At 44.2% G+C, this 27,536-nt stretch overlaps 1 protein-coding gene across 1 annotated transcript in view; it reads right to left on the bottom strand.

Annotated features, from left to right (window-relative positions):
• Nucleotides 1-27,536, bottom strand: part of WWOX (WW domain containing oxidoreductase) — a 1,146,684-nt gene that overhangs the window by 663,166 nt on the left and 455,982 nt on the right. The gene's annotated exons all lie outside the window — the stretch shown is intronic.

Raw genomic sequence — 27,536 nt, forward strand, 5'->3', positions numbered from 1 at the left:
GACGCAGCAAAGGGCACCCTTTAAATACATTACCAGACTGCGATGAGCTTGAGGTCGTTTCAGAACAGAAAAAAAATCCTCACTTCTTGGCAGTAGAAGAAGGACTCTGGTAGGCTGCACTGCTTTGGGAAAGGGTCAGCAGATGATAGGGGCTTGATTTGGGTTTCTGCCAATCATGCCCTTCACCAGGGTTGGACCTGTGATCCTTACTCGGACACGCTGAAGCTCAGTCTCTTCTGACACTGAGAATGATGAATATACCTACCACTTACAGTGGGATAAACAAATTATGAATGTATGATTTCAGCCTCAGGCCTAGTACCTCGACAGCACATAAATGTGAGTTTCTGCTATGATGACTCTGGTGGTTGCTATAATTTTAATTACTGTCATGACTGCTGTCGCTACTGCTGCTATTACTAATACTATTCACGGAGACATGACCCCTTTGATCTTCAATTCTCTCAACTGTAAACTGTTGACAGCCATGCCCCGCTCTGACTGACGAATCAAACATGTTCTTGGTGCTCTATCGGTGCTGTTTACTGTACATTTCCACCTTTCTGATAGGAATTGTATGAGGAGGAAGTCCAGCCCACTTTGGTGCTACTAACATTTCCAATCTCCTGAATGCACTGTTGTGAGCCCCGTCCTACGAGACTTCTGCCCACAGGAAAGGAAGCTCTGCACAGTCTCGGGAGGTGGCTGCCTCAGAGCACTTCCTCCTGCCCAGCCTCCACGCAAACAGCTTCATTTGGTCCTCGGAACCATCCTGGGCCTCACACTGATGCCTCACATTTTACAGTCAAGACCACGGACCATCAGAGAGGAGCAGCCACAGGCCCAAGGCAGCGAAGGTTTGTTTTTAGCTGAACTTAGAAAGTCATAGGACCTTCTCCTGGTTCTGATATCATGTTTTCCCCACTACAGTTCCTATTCTGTGAATCACTAAGTAGAGATGTAAGTGAGATAGCTGTTAGGGACTAAATGTCTGTGTTTCTTCGCCCAGTTCCCCCAAATTCATATATGCTGAAGCCCTAAGCCCCAGTTTGACAGTATTTGGAGGTGGGGCCTTTGGGAAATGATTAATTTCAAATAAGATCATGGTGGGGGGCATGATGGGATTAGTGTCCTTGTAAGAAGAGAAAGAGTCCAGAGCTATTCCTCTTTCTGCCATGGGAGGACACACAAAGGCATCCATCTGGGAACCAGAGGTAGAGCCCTAGGCAGGCACTGAAGCTGCCCACACCTTCACCTTGAACTTCCCAACCTCCAGACTGTGAGGAATAGAGGTCTGCTGCTTAAGCTGTCCAGTCTATGGTATTCTTTTACAGCAACCCAAGCAGACAGAACAACTGCCATTGTATGCTTATCTGCTCAGTTGCTGTTGAGGGGATTGAAAAATGTGATGGTCTTGCCCACATTTCAGTCCTGAGAAATGGGCCTGGGACAGTTTCATAAGGAAGACTCCAGTCATTGAGTGACCCCCTAGATAAAGCTTGTATTTTCTACTTCCGCGGATAGCCTGGAGGATATTGTTACCCCTGTTCTACGGATGACAGACTCGAAGTCCAGAATTAGTGGGTTTGGTAGAATAATAATGACTCCCTACAAGAGAAGCCTACGCACGAATCCTCCAAATTTGTGATTCTGTCATCAGGCATGGCAAAGGGGACTTTGAAGATGTGATTAAGGACTTGAGATGGAGAGATTTTCCAAGAACATTTGGGTAGTCCCGATGGAATCAAAAGGGTCCTTATAAAAGAACGGCAGGAGGGTCAGATTAGGAGAATGTGATGATGGCCCAACAGAAGAAGAATCAGTGAAGGAGACGAGACAATAATACACTGCTGGCTTTGAAGACAGAGGAAGGGGCCAAGAGCCAAGGAATGCAGGAGGCCTCTAGAAGCTGAAAACTGCAAGAAAATGGATTCTCCCCTAGCCTGCGGAAGGAACCAACCCTACTGACACATTCACCAGGTGAGGCTGATTTTGAACCTGTGGCTATGTTTTGTTTTAAGCCAGTAAGTTTTTGACAATTTGTTTATAACAAATCAACTATCAGCAAGAAGAAACTAATAGAGCGACGGACTTAGATTTCAAAAAAGCACCAACGCCAAAGTCAGAGTTCTTTCTACTCTGCTATGCTGCCTCTGATGAATGAATGAATAGACAAAGCGAGGTTCCTTGCTGGGGAGGGAACCGTCCAAGAAACCACCTGCACTCTTCTCTCAGTTCCTAGGGCTACAATTTTAAGCGTATCCTTTGGTTTTCATTTTGGTTTCTACCTGTCTTCTTAAAAAGAAAGGAGGATTCCAGATGGCACTCATTAAAACCCACTGTAGATAAAGACTAGAGAGGAGGCAAGAGTGAAGAGAAAAGGGAGCAAAATAAAAAGAGAAAGGAAATGAAGAAAAAGTAAACGGATGATACAAAAACAGATCTCGAAGGGAAAAAAAATCAAGTTTTTAAACAAATAAGGAGATAGGTGAAATTAGCGGCCAGAGAGGCACCATCTTGTTCTATGACTTTGCTGGAGCCAGGCAGAAGTGTGCCAAAAATTTATATTTGAACTCCTGAGTGGCCAGAGAAAAGATGGGACTACTATCAGATATGAAATTCAGATTGAAAAGGAAACTGATTGCTTAGGAGAAATGATCTTTTCTGGACGTGAGACCTCTGAGAAAGGTCTCCCCTGGGTTCTCTGTGTTAACACTCACACTCTATCCCTTCCGTCGGATCCTGCCACCTGATCCTTGTGAGGGAGACCCAAGATTTTCAAGGATTCTCAATTTCTTCAGTATCTCATAGCCTTTAACCCTGGATGAAATGTTCATGCTTTCGGAGACAGAAAATGTTGGCCAGTGTATCAGCGAGGTTTCACTCACCCAATAACTGAACACTTTCACATACCAGGCCTACAGCTAAAGAAAAGGGCACACACTACACATTTCACGTCTTTACAACACCTCCCAAAGAGTCAACGTCAAAAGTATTGTCTCCATTAAATTTTACTGTGCAATGAACCATCCCAAGTATTAGTGGCTATAAACCACAGCTACTTATGTTTAGCACAAGACTGTATGGGTCAACAGTTTGGGCTGGGCTCAGCTGAGCAGGTTATCTGCTGTCAGCCAGGCAGTTCTGTCTCTAGGTTGGCTCTTGGCTGGGGTGACATGGTCCTGTGCCTCTCATCACCCAGAAGGCTAGCCTGGGCTTGTTCACACCAAGAAGTGTAAGAGTTCCTAGCACAGCAAGCGGGCAAGCACTGACACAGAGCGCTTTTCATGCCTCTGCTTATGTCATGTTTCCAAATGCCTCATTAGTCAAAGCAAGCTTCACGGCATCCTGGGTCAAGGAGTGGAGGATCTAACTTCACCTTTGGAAGGAAGGATCTACAATTTCACAATGCAAGGATGAACATGGGCAGGGAAGAGGAAAGAACTGGTGGCCATTTTTATAATCAACCACAGATATTAATTTTTGGCATCTGTGGACTTACTATCTGCCAACCAGGACACAGTTAGAGATGGTTAATACCAAGGGATATTAATGAATCAGATCACCAATCAATCCTCCTGGATAATTTAATATAGTTTATTCAACTTGAAGGTAGCAAGGTAGAAGAGGGCCTCTGGAGTCATTTAGTTCTAAAAATCTACCATTACATTATACTACAATAGGAAAAAAAAAGTGTGTGTGTGTGTGTGTGTGTGTGTGTGTGTGTTCAGTCACACGAATGCCTGTATCCTAAACACATACTATCTTTGGATTCTCTCTTCTATGTTGTTATTGTTCAGTTTTGGGCTTCAATGCCTGTCAGTTGCATTCCGGAAGCACCCTATACTGCCCTGAATGTGCAATTGCTCCAGGGATATTCAGAGTATTAAAAAGAAATAAATAAATAAAATAAAAGGAAAGTTGCAGAAGGGCAGCACTTACCCACCACACAGGAAAATAGACTGAAAGGAAAGTATTGTCAACGTGTTTTGCAAATGACATTTTCAGCAATATAAATGATGATTTATTTTCCCATGTAATCATCCTGATTGCAGATATCCTTTTGGAGAAATCGCACTGCTCTTGGCTAGCTTTTTAAAGCCTCACAAGACAACTTTCAAACCTGATTAGTATGTATGCTGGGAAATCAGATACATTATATTTAGCTTGAAATTCAGAGCATCGTGGGTGCAAAGAAAGAAAGACAGGGGGTGCGATTAAATAAATAGAACATCTGTAAAGCTTTTCAGAGGAATCTGAGCAGCATATGGCAGAGTAAGAAGTGAGGCTGTGGAGTTTGCTCAAGTTCTCTTTATGTAATTAACTGATTGTGTGTCACCTCCTCATCGTGGAGCTCCCACGTCGCTCAGCTATGGGATATGATGACTCCGTACCAGGGACGGGCTCATGCTTTTCTGTGATGGCAGTGAAGAGCTCAGCACTTCCACAGACAGGGTCTTCCCTGTGTTAAAGACTGTAACTCCTAGCTCGCACGCGTTCAACTCCATTCGGTGGCACAGTGAGATTGCCGGTAGGAACAGATGGCCTCAAAGGCATGCAGGTATTGACTGAGTGTGAATTATCTGACAAAGAGCCACACGCACATGGTAACAGGCCTCTCCAATGGGAGGAAGTGGTACGTCCGACAGAGTCAGCCGAGAGACAGGCACGTGCAATTCGAAGAGCAGACATTTATGGAGGCTGCGAGCTCAGGGTCAGCAAGTACAGAATGTGTACCTGCATGAACCTGGGAGGGGAGGCGCCTCGCTCGCCTCCCTGAACCCTGGCCTGCTTAGCATCAGGGGATGCAGGAACAAAGGGGAGACGCACGCATTCCTGGAGTCGGAAGGTAACTGGTAAGTGACGAAAACAATAGTTCATATATTAACATACAGCATGGCTGAATTCAGGGGCGATCCAGATGACTTTTGAGATAATGTGAGCTCTTGGAGGAGTCCTGCATGCAGCATGGGACCTAAGGGCAGCATTCCCAAGGCTCTCAATGCTCTTATTTCCTTCTCATGTGCCCAAAAGACACTCCACCATGAAACAGTTTGAGAGGCTACTGATTTCCAGAGAGCTTGGATCAAATCCAGAGTTGAGCATCCAATTTGTTTGGTAAACTCTGTCTGAGAAAAGGACAGTGGAACGGGTGTGTATTGAGTGCCCAGCGTCTGCTTCCACGGGGCTAAGAACGAAGACATCATCTGCCACCACTTCACCATTATAGCAATCCTGAATACCAACTCATTCTATAAGGTTGCTGCAAAAGGCATTGCGGTTTTTCCTATTATTTTTAATGGCAAATTCGATGGAAACCTTGAGGCACAGAGAAGATAATGAGTTGCATCAGGCTGCACAAGAGACCAAAGGTTTTCAGTTCATCTCCACTGCTGGTAACTGACGATCAGCCATTGAACCCCTCTTGTGCTCTTCCGGTAAAATCGCTTGCTTGGCTCACAAATAAAGACGTGCCAGCCTGTAGTAAGATCTCTGATTCCCTGTAAAGTGCTGTACCTAAACATCCTGTCTTCACAGTTTACATCTTCTTCTATTACCCTCTTTCTTTCTATTAAACTTTCTGCCTCTGAAAAAGTCTCTGTAAAGATCTGGTCTTGTTTTTATTTTTCCGTTATCCGCCCCCTCCCCCCAAAAATGTGGCTTTAATAGGTAAAATTCTAATTACCCTCCCAGATTTCCGGTCCACGGTGTACACATGGCTTCTTCCAGTTACTCAGTCAATTCCTATGCTAGGTATTGTGGTGAAGGGATTTTGTCAGTGTTAATTAAGACTCCAGCTCAGTTGCCCTTGAGATAAAGAGACTGTCCTCATCACGTGAGCCCTTGAAATCCATGGCCTAGACAGCAGAGTCAAGGAAAGTTGGAGAAATTCAAAGCAGAGGGGACACCATGCACAAGAGAGTCTCTGTAGCTGGCTTTGAGATACAGGGAACCAAAAGTCAAGGGATGTGGTTGGCTTCTGGGCGCTGAGAGCAGCCATCAGCTGAAGTCAAAAGGAAATAGGGGCCTCAGTCTTACAACTCCAAGGACCTGAATTCTGCCAGCACCCTGAGTGAGCCTAGCAGGGGATTCTTCCTCAGAGCCTGCGGGAAGAAACAGACCTCCAGCTGACACCTTGATGTTGTCCCCATGAGACCCTGAGCTGAGAAGTCAGTCACACTGTGTCCAGGCTTTTGATCTACAGAACTGTAGTTAATAAACAGATGTTAGTGGGAGCTGCTAAGCGTGTGGTCATTTGTTACACAGCAATAGCAAACAAACAAAAAAAACACACTGCAGCATGCAAAAATCCCAGCTTTCAAATACAATTTTATTCTATTTATTTCTCTGGCACGCATAGTGACCTTGCCTTCAGAGTATAAAATTCAAAATTCATAACATAAAAACTCAATCACCATAGCTGCATTTTTAAAAAATACTGCTTAAGAATTGGTTCCAAAATAATATGTATCACCAACACTATTCTTTTTTTTTTCTTTTTGAGACAGAGTTTTATCCTTGTTGCCCAGGCTGGAGTGCAATAGCACGAGCTCAGCTCACTGCAACCTCTGCCTCCCAGGTTGAGGGGACTCCCCTGCCTCAGCCTCCCAAGTAGCTGGGATTACAGGCATGCGCCACCACACCTGGCTAATTTTGTATTTTTGGTAGACATGGGGTTTCACCATGAGGTTACAGGTGTGAGCCACTGTGTCTAGCTGGCAAACATATCTTGAAACACATTATGATAAACTAAGAAAGAGAAAGGACTGTCTAAGAAGCGGGGATGAAAATGTGGAAGGGAGACTGTCAGAAGTCCATGTTCCTTCATTTCTACTTCCTTTTTGTAGCGGGCTGTTAGATTTTGCCTCTGCTTGTTTCTGAATACCCAAGCTTGCTAAAACAGGGAAAGACCAATGATCACTATTATTATTTACCTTAAGACCTGATTCTACCTATCTACCACCACAAAGAGAATTAGAAGCAAAAGAGAAATGCTTTTAACGTGGGAAAAACCAATACCAACTTCAGCGATTTTTCTCCCCCGCGGGCTCTTGGGAATACCTCTTAGCCCAGATTCATGCAGCAGACGTTAACATGTGCAGGCACTGTTCTAGGTGTAGGGGTTACAGCCAAAAACAAGCAGGAAAACCGTGCTCTTCAGTTCTGGAATGCTGCAGCCCTGGGCTTTTGGGGGCCTGTTTGACTTGCAGGTTTTTTATCTTTGAGTTTCCAAGAAGAGAGTAGCACTACAGCTGGAGGAGGAGCCTCTACCAGAGCCTTTGCTAAACCACTGAAAACTGTCTGGTTTTTCATTTTCCCCAGAAATGGGACACATAAGTGCATTCCTCTAGAGCAGGGATTTATTTTTTATTCCTTTTTTTTTTTTTTTGAGATGGAGTCTTATCTGTCACCACACTGCAGTGCAGTGGCACGATGTCAACTCATTGCACCCTCCGCCTCCTGAGTAGCTGAGATTAGTCACCCGCCACCATACCCATCTAATTTTTGTATTTTTAGTAGAGACGGGGTTTCAACATGTTAGCCAGACTGCTCTCAAACTCTTGATCTAAGGTGATCTGCCCACCTCGGCCTCCCAAAGTATAGAGCAGGGATTTTTTCTGAGTTGCACACCACCGTTTTTTCAGGGTCTGGAACAGTGCCAAGCACATAGCAGGCCCTCAGTGAACATTTGTTGGCTAACTGAGCTCATGGATGTTGGACTGTGATTCTGAAGGCCCAGGCTTATTCTTAGCCTTCAGAGAGTTTGCTTTCATTCCCGGGCAGCTTCTGCCCTGGCTGCTGCCGCCGCCGCCTTCCTACCTTCCTGAGGGTCATCTTTATTTTCAGTGTTTTTGCCTTCCGATCCCTGGCTAAGAAGCAAGAAAATTTTCTAGTGCCTGGAATCTCCATCCTCATTTCCCAGTCCTAACCTAGAAGTTGCAAACTGGTGATCCGCAGATGCCTTTGGTTTGTCCTGCTAAAGTTTGCTTGTTTTGTGTTTTTTTTTAATTAAATAAATTAGTTGTGAACATTTAAAACTTGGAAGACTTTCCCATCAAAATTGGTATTTCTGCTTCATCTTGACAAGGCACATCTGGCATCGTTTGCCTGAATTTTGCATTTGGCTACAGTTGGCTGGACTTGAGCAGTGGCTACCCCTCTTTAGCTGGGGCATGCGCCCTATGGTTTGCCATAGTACCTATGAGGCATGCTTCACTCACTATAGAAATGGCCTGGCCTCCTAGGCATTGCAGATTGCTGTTACGCTAACTCATGAGCTGCCTGCTTGCACCTAGCTGTTGTGGTGGTTCTCATAGATCTCCCTGATTCCAGTCTCCAGTTCACTGAGCTGACCTCTGCCAGTATCACTCCCCCTGCAGTCTTGACGCTGAAAAAGCTTGGAAAGCCCTGGCCTTCGTATGGCACATTCTTTTGCTCTAAATGCACCTTTTCCTTCGTCAAACCAAGCGGCTCTTTCGGAAGACTTGCCTGAACCCTAGACCTGTTCTCTCTACAACCTTTAGTCTGAGTTGGGTACCTTGCATCTTCCTTTGTTCCCATAATACCCCCTACACAACCATGGCTGTCTTGTGTTTATCTGTTTACTTCTTGGCTGGCTATTCCAGGCTGTCATCTCCATGACTACAAGGATTTGCTGCTCACAATTAGTATCCACGGCATCCAGACAAGATCTGGCCTCTACGTGGAAGGACATGTAGTTCTATTTGGCTTGAAGCCAAGCTTGGAAGAGGGACAGTGGTGGGGAAGGGTGAGCCTGGAGACAGAGCTGAAGTCCCCAGGTGCTTCAGTAGTTAAAGCAAGATTCTGGATCTTATCCTCACAGTCACAGGAAGTACTGGGGGGTGGGGTGGGGTTTAAGAATGTTGTGGGATTGGCCGGGTGCGGTGGCTCACGTCTGTAATCCCAGCACTTTGGGAGGCCGAGGTGGGTGGATCACGAGGTCAAGAGATCAAGACCATCCTGCTCAACATGGTGAAACCCCATCTCTACTAAAAATACAAAAAATTAGCTGGGCATGGTGGTGCGTGCCTGTAATCCCTGCTACTCAAGAGCCTGAGGCAGGAGAATTGCCTGAACCCAGAAGGCGAAGGTTGTGGTGAGCCGAGATCGTGCCATTGCACTCCAGCCTGGGTAACAAGAGCGAAACTCCGTCTCAAAAAAAAAAAAAAAAAAAAAAAGAATGTTGTGGAATATCACATCATACGGGACTGTATATGCGTTTTAGAAAGAGCCCTCTGGCTTCCGTAAAGAAGGATGGATTTGTGAGCGTCAGGACCGGCAGCAGGTGCACTTCTAGAATAGTCTAGGCAAGAGACCACACACAGAGGCCAGAGTCAGGGATGGGTACAGACTAAGACGTGCCTGTAGACTGAATGCCGAGGAGCAAGTAGACCAAATTCTAGCCTGAGACACGGAGAATGAGATGCTTTCCAGCCAATGAATTTACGAAATTAATGAACTTCATCCCTTTCCTCCTAAGCATTGCGTGTATCACCTTGTTAATATGGTTTCTTATTAAAACATGTTGGAAGGCAGAGGCTCTAGGTGCGTATGATTTGCAAGCAGCACTACCAGCAAACGGCCCCTGGCTTCATTTTTCATGTGCATATGTTTTTGTGTATTCCAGGAGGATTTTCTTTTCTTTTTCTTTTTAGTCCACCTCCTTAAGAGAAACCCCCTTCTCCCAGTAGCTCCCTGGCAGAAAGTTCTAACTAATGGCTTTAATCGTGTGAATGTATTGCGGAAATAGATAGGACAATTCTCAGCCCATTCATCTTACAGACCTCAAATGAACAGGCACCAAACTACAAGCTCCACCCTGCTTCTCCCCTCTTTATCTTGTATTTTACCTCAATTTATGACTTGGCTTACAATCTGTTGCAGAAAGCCTACCTCCCTGGCTTCTCCTGAATCTATGTTTTCTATTTCGTCGGAGCTAGCCAAGGTCTCTGGAGTTAGCTGTTATATTGCTTCAGAGAAATTAGCGACACTGAAAGGCTGTCGTCTTTTTTAGTGTACTTTTGGTTATAAGAAGAAATTTACAAGGCCGTTTTTTTTCTTCCCATCTCTGCAGTTCAGGCGATTACATTAGAAAATATTCTATATAAAAAATTTGCACAGTAGGGCTTTTCTCCAGGTAGTAGCTTAGAATAAGTCAGTACTACTGAAACAGATACCTTTTGTTGAAGAGATTCTGAAATCTGTTTGGATCTGAAATCTTTCTTCCTTGTCTTTGAGTAAGGCATGACAGAGAAAAGCAATTTCACTAGCTGCTGGTCTGAATTCACTGATTAGAACAGAATATCCATACCATCAAAAATAATGTTAGTGGTCCAGTGTGGTGGCTCACACCTAAATCCCAGCACTTTGGGAGGTCAAGGTGGGTGAATCACCTGAGTTCAGGAGTTCGAGAATAGCCCGGCCAACATGGCGAAACCCCATCTATACTTAAAATACAAAAATTAGCCGGGTGTGGTGGTGGGCATCTATAATCCCAGTTACTCTGGAGGTTGAGGTGGGAGAACTGCTTGAAACCAGGGGTCGAAGGTTACAGTGAATCGAGATCGCACCACGTCACTCCAGCCTGGGCGAAAGAGCGAAACTTCATCTCAAAACATAAAAATACAATAAATAAACAAAAGATATTTTTGACAATCCCGGAGAAAACAAATAAAAAGCAGTGTTGTGCAAAAGCACACAATGGCGCATTTGGTTGAACTGTGTCCTACACAAAGTCAGTAGTTGTGGTGGGCGTGGTGACTCACCCCACGTCAGTCCAGCTGCAATTGATTTCAGGTCCCATTTCCATTGTAGAGACTTTATAACTCTAATTGTAGTTAAGATGGCACTCAAGATAAATGAATCATCTCAGATGTGGGAACAGGGTGCTCCATCACACAAATTCCCTGACCGTTCCCCACGCTTTGACCCCACAAGAACTCTGCTCCTCCCAAGTCTCAGTTGGTGACAAAATCCCCTTTCCCTCCCTTGAACCAGATCCTGACCGCCAGCAAGCCAAGCGTTCCCAGTCGCTGAATGCCTCCATTCCTCTGTGTCGGATGTTTTTTCTTTCTTTCTTTCTTTTTTAAAGGAGGGAGGAAACTACCCTGTTTATTTCCAAACTCCCTTGCATCTGATGCACGATAGGCTGGCATTTGCTGTTAAAGCAGAAAATTATAAGAAGGGCCTAATTGACCCTCCTGTGTCTTTGAAAAAGCCTGTCTGTGGTCTCTAATTGACCCTCTAGGTACCTATGGAACAATGAATGAATCTTCAGGAAATAATGGAGGGTGATGATTAATAGCCCAGGCCTGCTGGACCTGTGTCTCTTGCAGTTCTTCTCCCTGAATTTCCCTTCCTCCCCTCCACAACACTTGATTCCCTGCATTTCATAAGCAGCGATTTATTATTATTACAGAATAATAAATACCCTGTAGTAGACACTCTTAAGAATCGGAGACATCACGATGCTGCAGAGATTGTGATAACATTTATTTAAGCTGGCATTCTCATTTTTCTTCCCGGCATGGCTCAGAAGAGTCTTCCTCTGGCATTTGTGGGCAAAGTCAAATAAGAGGCTTCTTTTGAGCGTCTCGTAAAATTGCTCCACATGTGAAGTGGTTTGGAATTGCAGGGGGTTTTGCGTACACTCCAAAGAGTGCATATCGGCCGTTTTATCTTGCTCATAAGACGATGAAAGCCCTCCAGAGGTGCAGCAGCAACAACCATATCAATAGTAAAAATAAGTACCATTCCTTTAGTGGGGAATATGGTACAGGCCTGCACATACTATCTTGATGAGTACTCACAGAAGCCCTGAGACATCCATGATGCTTCTCTGTCCCCATTATTCAGATGAAAACACTGAGATGCAAAGAGAATAAGTAATTTACCTAAAGCCACAAAGTCCAAAGCTGCAGCTCTGTATGCCATGTCTACTGCCTTCCAAGTACTCAACAATAGCTGTGCCAAATGAACAATATCAAGGATTGGTTTTGGCAAATAGGAGTATGAGAATAAAACAGAGTACCTTTCCCTTCTTTTAGCTTCATTGAAAAATGCTTCCTTTCCCCAGACGGTATAGGAGAATACATTTAAATTTAGAAATATGCATATGCCTGCAAGTAGAATTATGAGGAACCAGAAGTTTTTTTGCAAAATCCTAGCATTAATTCTACCTATAATTAAAAACAGAATAGAGATAAGAGAGAAAGAAAAGACGAATATAGAAAGACAAGAAAGACAGAAAAAAAACAAATTATGACAGAGAGAAAGAAAGAGAAATAGAGGAAATAAAGAAAGAGAAAGAAGGGGGGGAAGAAAGAAAAAGAGAAAGAAAGAGAAGACAGAAAAGAAAGAAGGAAAGAGAGAGAAAGAAAGACAGAAAGGGAGAGAGAGAAAAAGAAAAAAGAGAAGAAGGAAAGGAAAGAAGGAAAGAAAGAGAGAGAAAAAGAGACAGAAAGAAAAATATCTCCTTCCAAACCCACCCTGGCCTCCGCTTATGTCTCTACATGCCTCGGGACCTAAATGGCAAGGGAGCCACAAGTTGTCTGCCAGGCCCTGCTGGCTTTGCTGGGCCCCTTTTCTTCTTAGTCAGGGCTTTGTGGGAGAACAAGCTGCCTATGCAGCAAAATTAATGCTTGGGTAAGGCTTACAGTCTCTGTGAAAGGAATGGATTTTCTCCAGCACCCGGTCCCACCTCTGTCCTCAGAAAGCACTGGGCCATTATTCGGAGTCAGGGGATCTGGGTGGGCAGTGGACTTTAGAGAGTCAGGTACAGCCCACGTGACTCAGAAATGAGAAGAAGGGAGCTGAGTAACCAAATCTGTGTGCCCTGAATGCAAGGCTGCCTTAGGGCACCTCTGTGGTGATATTCAACAGCAGGATTTCAAAAAACCAAACGAGACTGTCCTATGGATTTTAGGTTTTGTTTTTTTTTTGTCCAAAGGCACATATATATTTGTGTGTATGTGTATGTATACATATGTACATGCGGGGATATACATCACACTATACATACATATATCGAGGTCGTTACCTGTATCTATTTGTAGGTATTTACATGTGTATGTGTATGTGTATCTGTCTATCACTCCTACCAACCCGTCAGCCAGAACTGTTTTCATACCCTGGGTTTTATCGTATGGAGCTTAAAACCCATTTATGTCTGAGGTTGCAACGTTTTGAATTTTTGCAATCAGACCTTGGCGATGACTTTGAGCAATAGGATATAAATAATTCCCACATGCTTAGCGTTCCAATAATGGAACACTACACCTATTATTAAGGGCTTACAGTACCGACAGTGAAAATCCTGACACTTCTTCCCTTCCATTTTCATCATGTCTATGTGCATCTGGCCACCAAGTTCCCCGCATCCCTACTCCCCTGTTACTGCCTTGGGGCAGACTACCTTCCGTGCTTTTCTGCATGGGAGCAAGAAGCTGGTAAGTGGGAACCACTACCAACCTGTACTGCACTCAAAGTATTTGTTGAAAAACTCCGATGTGCTGCCTCCCTGCTTGACAGCCTCGCCCTCGGAAAACCATTTCCACTCTTCAGTAGAGCATCGGAGCCCTCCACTGTGTTCCTAAACTCTCACTTTCTTTCTTTTTCTTTTCTTGTTTTTGTTTTGAGACAGAGTCTCACTCTGTTGCCAGGCTGGAGGGCAGTGGTGCGATCCTGGCTCAATGCAACCTCCGCCTCCCTGGTTCAAACAATTCTCCTACTTCAGCCTCCCGAGTAGCTGGGACTACAGGCATGCACCATCATGCCCGGCGAATTTTCGTATTTTCAGTAGAGACGGGGTTTCACCATGTTAGCCAGGAGGATCTCGATGTCCTGACGTCATGATCCGCCCATCTCAGTGTCCCAAAGTGCTGGAATGATAAGCTTGAGTTATTGCACCCGGCCACCACACTCTACCTTTTACAATTTTCTTTCTGTACCAAGCTAAAGGAGTTTGCTTTCTTAAACTCCCATGTTCAGACTTTAGCCATACAGAAGCTCTCCAGGTAGCCACACCCGCCGATGCCAGCTGTGACCACCAATACTGCCCCCAGGTGGGTCTGCAGGGCCTGCAGGGCCACAACCACCAGCACCTCGGTGACTTCACTTGCTCTGGTCCCCCTTCTCTCTCCCAGACCTTTTCCCTCCCACCTCTTCCAGGGAAACACTCTATCAAGGTCAAGTTTGAGCCATGTTTCTTAGCCACATGCATTCCTCCTCCTCCTCTTTTTTTTTTTGTTTGTTTTTGTTTTTGTTTTTGTTTTTCTTTTTTTGAGACGGAGTCTTGCACTATCACCTGGGCTGGAGTGCAATGGTGCAATCTCGGCTCACTGCAACCTCTGTCTCTTAGGTTCACATGATTGTCCTGCCTCAGCCTCCCAAGTAGCTGGGATTACAGGCTAGAGTAGAGACAGGGTTTCGCTATATCGGCCAGACTGGTCTCAAACTCCCGACCTCGTGATCTGCTCCCCTCGGCCTCCCAAAGTGGTGGGATAACAGGCATAAGCCACCGTGCCTGGCCACATCCCCCCTTCTGTTAGGGTATCATACTGCTCACAAACCACTGCCTAAAACCTGCTGCCTCGTTAGCCATCTTAACAGGACTCTAGTGGATTCCTAGAGATAGCAGACAGCTCGCCCACAAGAACACGGTTCAAACTAACCGAGCCAGGGCCCACACCCTCCCCACTGGCTTTATGGGGCTCATACTCCAGGCCACACCCACCTGCCCTAATCACCCACGGCTATGGATCCCACAGCTAAAGACAACCCCTGTGTCCCAGAGCCCATAGGAATGACCCAAGCCCAGCAATCCTAAGCCTGCTTACCCTTCCTGGCCCCTTCCTTCCTGTAAAAACCACAATCAAAACTTTTTTTAAAAAAAAATTTTACGTTCCAGAGTACATGCGCAGGATGTGCGGGTTTGTGACACAGGAAAACACGTGCCATTGTGGTCCGCTGCACCTACCAACCCACCACCTAGGTATTCAGCCCAGCATCCATCCATTGGCTATGTTTCCTGATGCTTTCCCTCCCCGCACCTGACTCCCGACCAGCCCCAGTGTGTGTTGCTTCCCCTGCTGTGTCCACGTGTTCTCATCGCTCAGCTCCCGTTGACAGGTGAGGCGTGCAGTGTTGGGTTTTCTGCTCCTGCATTAGTTTGCTGAGGGTAATGGCTTCCAGCTCAAAACTCTCAACAGTTCTTCTCCCCCTCTGGCTCCTGCCCAACCCAGGGGCTTTCCCAGGTCACTCCCTGTAGCATGCTGAGTCTCTGTGAGTAACAAACTATCTCTGCAATGGCAGTCACTTCCTGATCTTGGCCTTATTCTGCCTAAATAAACATAAAAGCTGTTATCATAGGAAAAGAGAACAGAGGGAGAAAGGAAGGAAAAAAGGAAAATGAATGAAGGAGGAATAAAAAATAAGGACATAAATTAACAAATGGTAAGTTACTTAAAATCTGCTTTTTCTTAGGAAGAAAGAACTAACAGCTGCAGAAGTCCTCTGCCACTTGGGCTGGGGACACGTGTGAGAAAGACATGCGCGGACGCTGTGTGAGCACTTAGGCTGAATGTGGAAACTGGACCGTCCATCGGATACTCAGTTCAGGGGGCTCCTGGGCCCTCCCAGGTGCTCTGCTCATCGCTACCTCACTCAGAAAACCAGCAGAGAAGTCAACTTCCCTGAATGACTGACAGTCAACATCCAGCATGGAGCTGGATTACAAAACTGTATCCAGCTATAAAAATAGCATCACACTATTCTCCTTTAAAGAACTGTTGGTGCTTTTATTCATTAAGATTCAGAGGCTATGGAGGGGCAGATGCGCCTTCTCCCATCCTGGATCCCAAATAAAACACCCCGTATGGAAGCAGACAGCTTTGTGTAAATCAGAAGATGGTTTACAGAGTGAGATGGCTTCATTGAATGGCATCGTGGAGTTAAGTGAGTCCAGCTTTAACTGGAGGTCATATTTATATGTGAAAGTCTGGGTCCCTGTAAGGACTGCCTGGGTCCCCGGGGTCATCAGGTCAGTGACCGCTCCATCATTTTTATTCCAGAGGGAGCCCCAGGTAATACATGAGAAAGGAAGTAGTGTTGTAAGAAGCCACGAATGGGTGCCCTGCCCCCAACCAAGAACCAGTTCTGTTAACACAGCAGAGTGCCCTCCCCAGGTCTCAAATCTCCCTGCCTTTGCTGCCACAGGTAAAAAGCGGGTGGTTTTGCTGTTTGGAAACCACATGACAGAAACGATACCTGCTTGGGCACTTAACCCTGGAATGGGAAAGGTGAAAGTCGTTTCTGTTTATTTTGATCTCCAGAGTAAAATGAAGAGCAATCATGTCACCGGAGTCTTGGTCGAGGGCAATCCAAGCCAATGGAAGAAGACAAAGTCTGCTTTTTCAGGGCACTTCACGGGAGGATGCAGTGTTAGGCATCCTCAGCCTGCCTGTGGGATCTGAGACATAGCGGTTGCAGATGCCTGCCTCCTGCTGATGGGATTCGCCATTCAAAGCACAGGCGGGAAGTGGAAACAGCGACCAGACAGAGTCTTTCAGGTCTAGGCTATTCCTTTCCTTTGAACCAGTGGCAGAAACAGACCACCTTAGCCCAGCCTCCCTGGAACATTCTAACACTTGAATCCTGTGATGGGAGTCTCTATTTCCAAGAAGCCAGGGAGATATTCTCCCATTTCCTTACAACACTAGGTCAGTGTGACATTTAAAAATTTTAAAAACTATAAATAAATAAGAGTTCAAAAAGAAAGGAGTTTCCTTTCTTGGGATAATTCAGACAATGATACACAAAAGTTTAGAAGAGAAGATATCTACACACCCAGAAAAAAAAAGATTTAGGAGCATTCTGTTTTCATTAAGTTTCTTCCAAAATCAATAATATGCTTTCATGAGATCTGTTTCATGGAATAAATAGACTGTTACTCAGAATCCTAACATCTTATAGCGGATTTATCAATGAATGGTGACCCCCAGCCAAGTGACAAGTCATGCCATCTCCCATCTCTCACATTGCTTTCTTTTTTTCTTTATCCTTAAAAAAAAATTAGGTCTGCCCTCCGCCTTTTTATTCCAAATCTCTGTTCCAAACTCCTGACTTTTTCTCAAGTTACTCAAGAATGAAAAAGTGTATCACCTCCAAGCTATCTCTCTCCCACCTTCCCATCCAGCCACCCCAACTCTGCTGCCATCTCCGCAGAGCCCAGCAGTAGGATATTTGACAAGAAGTATCAGGGTTAACAAGAATTCCCAATGCAAAGGCTTTGAGTTATGTCACATAAAAATGAAAAATCAAAAGATAAGCATTCATCCATAGGTGAAAATATCACGTTCTGAAACCACGAAAATCCAAAAAGAAAATGATTTTTTGAAATCATGTCTCCCACACAAACATGTGCTCTAGTCCAGAGGCCAGCAAACTACAACCCACAGGCTAAATCCAGACTAGCACCTGTTTTTAAAGTTTTATTATCACACAACCATGCCCATTTGTTTATAGTTTATCTGTGTGCTTTCACCAATGCATGACAGTTGACTTGCGATAGTTACCTTATGGGCCACAAAGCAGAAAATATTTGCCATCTGGCCCTTTACAAAGTTTGCAGACCCTGTCCTACACTGAAAATTCATTTCCGTATCTCTCAAATACTTGAGTTTTCTTTGTTACTCTTTGAGTATAAATGAAATGATCCAAAAAAAATCTTAATGACACTATTAAAGAATTATTGGCTGGGCGTGGTGGCACACGCCTATAATGCAAGCATTTTGGAGGCCAAGGCAGGCGGATCACCTGACGTCGGGAGTTCAAGACTAGCCTGATCAACACAGTGAAACCAGTCTTAAATAAATAAATAAATAGAATTATTGATTTGGGTTTAGGGAAAAAGGGAAAGTCAAAGAACCAAAGAACTTGTTAAAGACTCACAACCACTATTTTTAAAGTAAAGATTAGATCTATACCAGGTAACCTGATTCAACCATGAACATGTATTGAATGTGTCTTATGTGTTTTCAAACTAGGCATTTCCCTGCATTTTACGTATTTGTGTGGAGAGGAGATTTCAGTTCCTCTCTCCTGAGTTTCTTATTTTCTTCTTTCCTTTTTTTTCAGTCAGCTATGTCCTTGTTTATTTTATTTGGCTAAATAAAAAATCCTTTAAAGATTCCTCATTTCTGATGGGGGCCTGCTCTACGTACACCAGACAAATGTAGGTTACAGGTATTTGGATATCTTGGATCATCTGAGACGCTCATTTTACCCCTAGGCTTCATAGCTCAATGGTAGGATTAAGCCATTTAGAATGTACTTGATTCCTATAATATGTAGTGATTTTGCTAATGTTGTTCAGTTTTATTTCCCTGCCCAGAATGATTTCCATTAGCTGGCTTGCAGATTAGCAGCCTAATCTCCTAACAAGAGCTCTTCGATCAAATGGTCTGGAGTGACCACACGTCTTGCTGCTGCCAAGTGACTGATTTCAGAGATGGACAAAAAGTAGAAACAAAGAAGTCCAGATAGCGTGATTAATGGTCGATCCAACTTTCTCTGAACTGCGTATCGTGACTTAATGGGAAACCCTGAAGAGATTAAAGGGGGGAATTACATTACCATGAATAATATAAAAAAGTGATATTCTGTCTAAAAAGCTTTTGAGTGCAAGTGACTTGAACAAGTATATTAACAGAGCTTACAGCAGATTCAATCAGGTTGAACGCTCCCCAGAATTTATTTTCAAATAAGCTTTATATATCCGAGATGTGAAGAATGAAATCTATTCATGACTGGCAGGGAAACTATTAACATGCAGATTTTAATTCCGCCTTTGATTGTACAGAGGCCCTATCGCCCCTCCTTTATGACTGGCAACCTCTCCCAATTACTGATGTAGTACAGCTCCACAAATCTCCACACCACAGTGACACTCCAGAGAGCTAAAATGTATTTTCCTCGCTTTATTCTAACTTCTAAAAATAAATTCAAATTTGTATTTTCAAGGCATTGGTAAAACCATGATGTTTAAAAGTCTGAATGATGTCACAGCAACCCCATCCATCTGTTGGAAATGCCAGTTTGGGGCTATACTGGGGGGCAAAACCCGGCAGTAAAGACAGAAGCCTGCTTTACAAAAACAAGATGTGCATTCATTCATAATCAAGCCGTGATGTTAATGAGGTTACAATGTGTGACCAGTTAACGGGCTGCAGCCAAAAGGCAAATATTGAAATGAAGGCGTTTATTTTCAAACCAACAAACCCGAACTGAACCATTACGCTAAGTCCCATTAGGATTCTAGTTATTGGGCAAAATAATTTCATCTCCAAAATTAATTAAATAAATTGGAATGACCTGGAATCACTTCTGTGGCAGGGGCATGGAACAACAGTGCATGAAAGGCAAACTCATTTCGAGTGAAAGGGCCCATCAGCTCCTTGAGAGGTGACGTTTAAATTGATGGAAAGTGAAAGTTAGAAATATGAGTCATGGAATGAGGCAGTGATGTGCTCTTACTAAGTTGGCAAAGCAATTTTAAAAACAAACTTTACTTAAAAAAAAAATGTCTCCTCCTAAATTTAGGGGTAGGATGACTTTAGATTGAAACAATATGTTAAAATGTTCATCACGTAGAAAATTCTGATCCTGTCTTGCGTTAGTCACATTTACGTTCTGAGCAATCGGAATTGTTTTTTCTTTAGGAATAAAGATTAATAAAATACATGACTGTTGAATGGAATGGATGGGATACAAGAGCTACTGCCAGGTACGTGAAGAGAATCACAGTAGAATCTTAGTTCAACTCACGTCCACATTAGTACTATGGACTAAATGTCTGTGCCCTCCCCAAACTTCCCATATTGAATTCTTTTTGGGGTGGGGACAGAGTCTTGCTCTGTCACCCAGGCTGGAGTGCAGTGGTGTTATCTTGGATCCCTGCAACCTCCCTCTCCTGGATTCAAGCAATTCTCTTGCCTCAGCATCTGTAGTAGCTGGGATTACAGGTGTGTACCACCATACTCTGGCTAATTGCGTAACATTTTTAGTAGAGATGGGGTTTCACCATGTTGGCCAGGATGGTCCCGAACTCCTGACCTCAAGTGATCCGCCCACCTCAGTTTCTCAAAGTGCTGGGATTACAGGTGTGAGCCACCACACATGGCCATATGTTGCAATTTAATCACTGATAATAATGTATTAGGAGGTTGGGCCTTTAGGAGGAGATTAGGTCGTGGACGTAAAGCCCTCATGAATGGGTTTAAGGCTTAGAAGACACCCGAGAAAGACCCTTTGCCTCTTCCGCCATGTGAGAACATAGCAAGAAGGTGGACATCTATGAACAAGGAGGCGGACCCTTGGCAAACAATGAATCTCCCAACACCTTGATCTTGGACTTCCTAGCCTCTAGAATTAAGAGAAATAAATTTCTGCTGTTTATAAGCCACCCGGTTTATAACAGTTTGTTACAGCAGCCAGGACAGACTAAGGCACAAAGCTTTCTGGATGACTTAATGAATGAGAGGTAGAACCACCTGTAACTAATACAGTATCCAGTGTGGGGAGGGGGCACGGTCAGCACTAGGCAAGTGTCAGCAACTACATTGCACCACGGGGTCATTGAAACATGGTATCTGGGTGCATGATCTGTCATTTATAAGTGTGTGACCTCAGATACGCATCTAGTCTCTTTGTCCCTCATTTTTTTTTTAATCTGGAAATTGGGGATACTAATAGTACCCCCTCTAGTAGAACTGTACTAATTTGAAAGAGCTGATATATGCAAAGCACTTATTACAGTCTCTCCAACGTGAAGGCTCGATTAATGTTAGTCTCACCCTAACCCCATGGGTTGAAACTGGCAGACATTCCCACAGGTCTGGTAGTTTGTTTTGTTTTTGCTTTTTATCTGAGACAAGGTCTCATGCTCTCCCAGACTGGAAGGCAGTGGCATGATCCTGGCTCACTGCAGCCTTGACCTCTCAGGCTCAAGCAACCCTTGCACCTCAGCCTCCCAACGGTCTGTGACCACAAGCACGCACTACTACACCCAGGTAATTTTTTTGCAGAGGTAGGGTTTCACCATATTGCCCAGACTGATCTGGGACTCCTGGGCTCAAGTGATCCACCTGCCTCAGCCTCCGAAAATGCTGACATGATAGGCATAAGCCACCACGCCAGGCCCAGGTCTGGTAGTTCTTTACAACTACTGTTCCGCCCAACTTTCCTAGGCTTCCCTTGGTAACTAAGTCAGCAACTTATCTCTTTAGATGGAGCTCTCTCAAAGTGCGGTCCATGGACCATCTGTACCAGAAAAACCCGATGTGCTTGTTAAATACACTGATTCCTAGACCCCATCCTGAATGTACTGAATCACAACCTTTGGGGAGTGGGACTAGGAGATTTTAAAAGTAAGTTCCCAGTTGAGTCTCAGGTATCCAGAAGTTTTGAGAATTGCCTATTTCAACAAACAATATAAAGAATGGAATCATAAACAATCTTTTCTAAGGCAAGTTAATTGCAATCTCACAAAATTAGATGTAATTAACAAAGTGATGATACTCTGGGTCCAGTATTCTTTTGAACAATCTCTTGCCCTCATTTTCTAGGCACGCTCAATGTAGGCTGCCTTTCAAGTCGTGAAACCTTTTGTATATAGAACCATGCCTTCAAGTCTTGATCACACCACTGCTTTCTCTACACCTCCCGCTCCCGAGCCTTCTCCCACCTAACCCCCTTCTGCTTCCCTTTCATGCTGCAATTCCAACCTCATCTCCTCAGGAAAGCCTTCTCTAGCTCCTACACAAGGTTAGTCACCTCTTCTAAGCTGTACTAGTACCCTGCATTCTCTGTCATAGTTTTAGCTTGTGATCATGTGATTTTCTTTCTTAAAGACTGTCTTTCTTCTTCCACGGAAAACTGACAGAGGGTAGGAACCATCTGTTCCTTAGCCACCATAACATTCCTTATGCCCAGCATAGAGAATGTTATAGACTAAACTGTGTCCCCCTCAAATTTATATTCTGAATTTCTAACCCTCCATGTGACTGTATTTCAAGATAGAGCCTTTAAAAGGGTAATTCAGGTTAAATGATGTCTTAAGAGTGGTGCCCTAATCCAATGGAATTGGTGTCCTTTTAAGAAGAGGAAGAAACATCATCCTTACACCACCACACTTGGCTAATTTTTAAATTTTTTGTTTCGGTTTCACCAAGAAACAGACAGAAGGCCATGTGAGGACACAGCAAGAAGGCGGCCATCTGTAAGCCAAAGACCGAGGCCTCAGAGAAACCGTGCCAGCAATGGTGTCTTGAATTTCCAGCCTCCAGAACTGTGAGACAGTAAGTTTCTGCTGTTTAATCTCCCCAGTGGGTGGTATTTTGTCATGGTAGCCACAGCAAACAAATACGGCGCCTGTTTCAGAATGAAAACTCAACAGCCATTTAATGGCCAACTATGCCTATGCCTGGGCATCGATGCGCTCTCCACTCTCATTTTATCGTAAAGAAATCAAACTTTGAACTTGTTTAAGGATGGATTAAGCCAGACATGGTTGCATGTGCCTGCAGTCCCAGCTAATTAGGAGACTAAGGAGGAACCCTTGAGCCCAGGATAACCGGGGCAACATAAGGAAATCCCATCTCTTAAAAAAAAACTTTCTAAAAAACAGAAATGGATTAAAAGAAACCATCTGAAGATATTCTATGAGCAGCAGGCTGCAATCACCTTGTGGGCAACTGTTTCCTCAGAAGCAGAGATATATACAATGTCCCTGAGCTGCAGCGGACCATCACTTAGTCCAAACAGCTCCCCCACAACAGATCTGACCCTTATAGTCACTCCCTGGCCACAGGGGTACCAGTGGGAAGGAATTCACTACTAATCAGTCAATCCCAAAGTGCTGAGGGAATCGGAATGCAGGTATCTACTTAGAAATAGAATCATTAAAATGAGAATGAAATCTTAATACCATTTGGTTTGCTTATCTTAAAAATAATCTTTTTTTTTGGGGGGGAGGGATGGAGTCTTGCTCTGTCACCCAGGCTAAAGTGCAGAGGCGTGATCTCGGCTCACTGCAACCTCCGCTTCCCAGGTTCAAGCCATTCTCCTGCCTCAGCCTCCCAGGTAGCTGGAACTACAGGCATGCGCCAGCACACCTGGCTAAATTTTTTTTGTGTGTCTATTTTTTAGTAGAGATGGAGTTTCACCATGCTAGCCAGGCTGGTCTCGAACTCCAGACATCAAATGATCCGCCCACCTTGGCTTCCCAAAGTGCCACTGCACCCAGCCCTCTGTCTCTCTCTTTCTAGAGATGAGGCCTCACTATGTTGCCCAGGCTAGTCTTGAACTCCTGAGCTCAAGTGATGCTCCCAACTTGGCCTCCCAAAGTGCTAGAAATATAAACATGAGCCACCATGCCTGGCCATAATCTCTCTCTCTCTCTCTCTCTCTCTCACTCACTCACTCTTTGGAGACAGTCTCATTCTATCATGCAGGCTAGAGGGCAGTGGTGTGACTACAGCTCACTGCAGCCTTGAACTTCTGGGCTGAAGTGGTTTCCCTGCCTTAGTCTCCTGAGTAGCTAGAACCACAAGAGCACACAAGCACATTTAGCTATTTTTTACCTTTTTTGTAGAGATGGATGTTCTTGCTATGTTGCCCAGGCTGGTCTCAAACTCCTGGGCTCAATTGATCCTCCCAAAGTGCTGCGATTACATGTATGAGCCACCATGCCCAGCCATGTCTCTGTTTCAATGATCTCATTTTAATCCATTGTGCTTTGCAATGAGTTAGAAAATGGCTTTGATGCCACACAGTTCTGCAAGGGAATTGCAGCTCTGCCACTCAGCAGCTCTGTGACTTCGGCACTCACTTAGTCAGCCACAGTTTCCTCATCTGTAAATAAGGATCTGTCTACTTAATAAGATGAAGAAAACATCTACTTTGTAAGGCTGTAGGGAAGAGTAAATAAGGAATGCAAAATGCTCAGCACACTGCTCTCAATAAATGGTAACTATGATTGTATTATTACTTAAGGAGTTGGATTTTATTAATAATTAATCTAACACTTGGTGAAAGATGTCTACTGCTGAACAATTATAGTCTGAGAGAATATTAGTGCCACTTCTCTATTTCCTTACCAAAATATTTGCTCTCAAAACTCAATTTTTTATTCATTGAAAATTAACAGCTTGTGCGAGATCTTGGCCAATATATGCAAGTAAATTAATTCACAAATACCTTGAAAGTAGAAAACATGGGTTTCTGCTTGGCTAGGCTTTTCTTACTGTAGGAACCTCTAAGCCCTATTGCTAGAAGCTTTGAAACTGAGGGATGTGAGTCTATGTACAGATTCTCTTTCATCACACTGTTCTAATCATAATCTCTTTTTTGACAAGAAATTTATGGCAGGCTGTTGAAATGTTAGTTTATTGATGATTAAAGTACCAACCGTCCTTGATACAAATAAACAGGGTTTCTGAATCATACACAGCAAGACAGGGTACCTAGCAGGCCCTGGAGGATATGCAATTTATGGGGCATTCAATTCTCATCAATGTATTGTCAGTATATCCAAGGGATCTGACAGGTTTCTGTTTCAAGGATGGATGTTCCTTTCACAAGACAAGGAGCACAAAAGGTAAGGTCTTGGGTCTTACAGGCTTGATGCCTCCATTACAACTGAGGGCTTAATTCTAAAGAGTGCCCCTGGCCTTAGGTTTTTGTGTTCCAAGCCTTTCAGCATATGGTATGCTCAATACACTGCTCAGAACAGAATTTGGCCACTATTGAAAAGTTTCCATGTTAAGACCCACACTTCTGTGTAAGGTGCTGGGTGGAAGCTGCAATGACCAAGCAATGCCCTTGGGCTCTGTTCCCAAGTTTGACCCCATCAACCAACAGTACAATCCCTCTCTGTCCTTCTCTCTGTAGACAAAAGGGCATCACTGTAGTAAAAACTCACTGTGCACAGATCTCTGGTTTTCTTCTCTTTTTAAGCCTAGAGGGAGATGAGACATTCCCAACCTCTGCAGGGCCATATGACTGGCCTAGACACTTCAGAGCAAAGCGTTTAACTGCTGATGTGACTCTCCCTCCTGGAGATCAAGAAGGCCATCTGGGCCAGATGTGGCTGCTGTGAGATCACAGATTCTCTCAGCCTAGGTCCCTGAGGGCCTGTGCAGAGGACCCTGCCGGCCCACACCGGACATGTAGCATGAGCAAGAAATGAAACACTTGTACTATGCTCAATTAGAATCCCTTCCCCAACCACATCCCATTTTAGACACACACACGCACACACACACACACACCCCCATGAAAGGAAAAATGTTGGCTATTTTGCTTCACCTCTCCTCCTCTCATCTTTCTATTGCTTCTGGCTACAGAAAGGGATGCGGCTCATGTCCTGAGGGATCAGATAGTGACGACTCCCAGGCCCCCCATCTGGGTTCTGAGAATCCCATCTCGATTTTCCCCACATTAAGAAAGAGAGAAAGGGCCGGGTACGGTGGCTCAAGCCTGTAATCCCAGCACTTTGGGAGGCCGAGGTGGGTGGATCACGAGGTCAAGAGATCGAGACCATCCTGGTCAACATGGTGAAACCCCGTCTCTACTAAAAATATAAAAAATTAGCTGGGCATGGTGGTGCGTGCCTGTAATCCCAGCTACTCAGGAGGCTGAGGCAGGAGAATTGCCTGAACCCAGGAGGCGGAGGCTGTGGTGAGCTGAGATCGTACCATTGCACTCCAGCCTGGGTAACAAGAGCAAAACTCCATCTCAAAAAAAAAAAAAAAAAAGAGAGAGAAAGAAAATGAAAGCCCTTGCAGCTTATTATCTCCACTTCTTGCAGAAATGCATTTATTGAATTATGATTCAAGGTTATGCCAGTTTAGAGGGCTGACAGAAGATCTGCCTGTGTGCAATGTGTTTCTGCGTCTTTTATAAAATCACTGTTGAGCACAACTGTGCTCACTGCGTTAGGCAATCCCTCACGTGCGGACCTGTGCAGGAGGCACCTGCTGACGGGCAAGTCCAGGGAAAATGGTCACCTCTGCAGATCAGCTTCTGTTGCTTAGTTTCCATTCCCTGAACAGAGTAAGCAATGTGCTTTGCTGTCAGCTTTAACTATTAAAAACAAACAAACAACAACAACAACAACAAAAAAAAACCTGGGACCAAATTCAAAGGGGCACCAGGCTGACTGTAGGTCCCTGCAACACTCACTCTCTCCTCCTACTTTTCAGACTCTACATGATATTCTCCAGCTTGCAGAACACAGAGTGCATCATGCCATCCAGAGACGAATCTCCTCCTTACCCAAGTATCCAGAGTCAGGAAAAAGGCGCCAGGACACCATTACATAAGTTCATCCACCAGCAGCTTCTACAGAGGGCTAGAGTTGCACCTGATGGGCCATTCCTGTTAGCTTAACATTTCACATCCTGAAATGTCTAGTGTCGATGGAAGTTTGGGAGGGTTCTCTAGGAAGTATTACTTTGCAAACATCATGAAGATTAAGCCAAGGTCTTAAGCTGGGAACTGTGTAATTCATTTTTTGTTTTTTTGGTATACTCTGTTGAAAGAAATCCTCTGGTAACTGGCTTAAAGCAAGACACCAGTCCATGAAAACAGTCCCATCTGGCTCGACTGATTTTTCAAAAACAAAACCAATTTAACTATTGTATTGTTCATATTACATAAGCAACGTATGTTCACAACAGGAGAGAAAAGTCAGAAACCCAGAAACAGCAAAAGTTAGTACTTCACACTGGTACATTTTCCAAGTTCCTAAATCTGTGCCTAACCCATTGACATATAACCCCGGGAGGTGGGTATAATCATAATTGTCACCTTACAGATAAGGACCTGGAGGTATACCAAAGCTAACTCACTTTTTCAGTGTCACACCTCACAACCAATTAGTGATAGAGGCGAAATTTGATCCCTGGCCTGTCTGGCCAAGTTCACTAACTTAAACTTAACTTTAAACAATTAAATTTTACCTATCCTATCCAGGGACAAGTGCTGTAGATATCTCAGTGTATTTCTCTCAGAATACTTTTCTAAGCATGTACATATATGTGTATTTTTGTAACAAAAGTATATTTATAGAGTACCTGTAATTTTGTAAGCTGCTTTTCACTTTCAAATAAATTTCAGGTCTCAAAATATAGGTTATCTGAATGTTCTCAAAAGCTGTTAAAAAATCTAAATTAATTGTATGTATCATGCTACCTCCCTGACTCAGCTGACAAAGATCTTATTAATAGTGGGGGATCTAATTTTCATAAAAAAAATCTGTATTGGTCCCAGAACTTTGGGAGGCCAAGGCAGGAGGATCACTTGAAGCCAGGAGTTCGAGACCAGCCTAGGGTGTAAAGTGAGGTTCTGTCTCCATGAACGATTTTTAAACATTAGCCTGTGGCCGGGTGCGGTGGCTCACACCTGTAATCCCAGCACTTTGGGAGGCCAAGGCAGGTGGGTCACGATGTCAAGAG

Source organism: Saimiri boliviensis, chromosome 1 (assembly GCF_048565385.1).
Source record: "Saimiri boliviensis isolate mSaiBol1 chromosome 1, mSaiBol1.pri, whole genome shotgun sequence".
In the NCBI taxonomy this organism is placed as follows: domain Eukaryota; kingdom Metazoa; phylum Chordata; class Mammalia; order Primates; family Cebidae; genus Saimiri; species Saimiri boliviensis.